General features: G+C 32.7%; 1 non-coding gene across 1 annotated transcript; it reads left to right on the forward strand.

The window, feature by feature from the left end:
* The first annotated feature begins 1,466 nt into the window (after positions 1-1,466).
* On the forward strand, positions 1,467-1,573 carry LOC128567007 (U6 spliceosomal RNA). The gene has a single exon (XR_008374684.1). It is a non-coding gene; the product is annotated as a U6 spliceosomal RNA (small nuclear RNA).
* The last annotated feature ends 332 nt before the right edge of the window (positions 1,574-1,905 follow it).

The following is a 1,905-nucleotide window of genomic DNA, read 5'->3' on the forward strand; positions in this document are numbered from 1 at the left end:
TTCTTCTCTTTTCTTAGGCTCCTACCTGGTCACTGATTAATAAGCAAAACAACTACAGTCACATGAATGCCCCATTTAACTAGTTTAATACAGTGTGTACACTTAACCTGATAGAGCATAAGTACCCATTCCTCTGCTATTAAACCCTACTGTTTTGGCTCCTAATAAAAGGAGAAAAAAAAAAAAAGGAAAAAAGAACTTGCTGTCTTGAAGCTTTTGTAACTAAGGATATGTTTTGGTGGAAAGATAGAGGAAAGAACTGCTGATTAAAGGATTTCAGCTTATAAAAGTAACTATATGTTTGCTTAACTTAACTCAAAAATGGTCCAGAATTGTTTAATTTTGAAAGTGTTAAAAAGTTCCCAGACAACCAGATATATACCTTATTGTATTTTCAATTCTATGATTTTAGCTTTTTCTTTTATTTGTGTGCTCCTGAGTTTTCCACAAAGATTCACATGATTCCAAATTATGTTTTGAAGGAAAACTGATCATCATCAGCAAGCAAATGACACAACAATGAGGAAATTACAAAGCACCCAAATTAGAAAAGTGAATCATGCACTTGCTTTGTAATCTTAACCAGACTAGTCACTCAATATAGTTTTCACGTTAGTAAATAAAAGTACTGAATTACATGGTAATAAATGTGTTTTGTTCTTGAAATCTTGTTATTATGATAATAGACTTCATTTCTAGGTCATAAGCCAAATGTTTCATATACATTACTTCATTTAAGTTTCATTAAAGATTGCAAGAGAGATAACACTTTCCCCATATAAAAAGCATGAAAGTGCATTTCAGTGTCACTCTTTGATTTAGGAGTCAGCAGTTCACACTAAATCAGGCATTGAAGCTTTGTGCCTTGTTTTAAGAATTTGTGGGTGGTTGGTGCATGCAATTCTGGGTCAAAATGATGACATGTTAACACAGACTGGAACCAAAATTCATTGATGATGTAGCAACTTCTACTAAACACTTGTTTACTAAACACTTCACATGAAATGGATTCTACCATGTTAATTTTGAAGCTAAGGAAAGATTAAAATAGACTATATCAATTTATCCTTTGAAAATATTTCATTAGGCAGCACTGTGGCTCAAAGGAGTAGGGTGCCAGCCCCATACGCCAGAGGTGGTGGTTCAAATCCAGCCCTGACCAAAACTGGAAAAAAAAAAAAGTATACATACTTTGTGGCTCTCTCAGAAGATGATGAAACATAACATTTTTCTCAAAATGATTTATCAATAAATCATGTTCTGAAAATCAGATTTTGAATTTTTTTCCTGAGACACTCATTAGAAAATTATATTTCTTTAATTAATATGTCTACAGAAAAGAAAAGAGAGATTCCATTTCAAATTATATTCTAAATCAGAAAGAGAAGTGTCTAAATGTTCCTTATTTGATTAAACTTACTTGTCATCTGGAATTATGGTATTCCCTTGATTAAAAACATTTATGAGTGCTCGCTTTGGCAGCACATATACTAAAATTGGAATGATACAGAGAAGATTAGCATGGCCCCTGCGCAAGGATGACACGCAAATTCGTGAAGCGTTCCATATTTTTGGTGCATCTTACAGGGGTATTTGCGAAACTTGGTAAATGTAGAATGTAAATGTTTTGGCACAGTAACTGAGATAACGCCGGAAAGGCTATGTTAACCACTGTGATAAAAATGTGTCAAATGGTTTATGAAGCGAGTGTATGACGCCCCATGATCATATCAATGTATACAGTTATGATTTAATAAAAAAAAAATAAAAAAATAAAAACATTTATGAGTGCAGTATGAGTATACTATACTAAATCTCCTCTCACAACTAAGACCAAATACCAGCTTATCTTTTGTCTTTTTCAAAAGATTGATACAATTTAACAAGTTGTAAGAAAACTCATGA

Source organism: Nycticebus coucang, chromosome 15 (assembly GCF_027406575.1).
Source record: "Nycticebus coucang isolate mNycCou1 chromosome 15, mNycCou1.pri, whole genome shotgun sequence".
Lineage (NCBI taxonomy): Eukaryota > Metazoa > Chordata > Mammalia > Primates > Lorisidae > Nycticebus > Nycticebus coucang.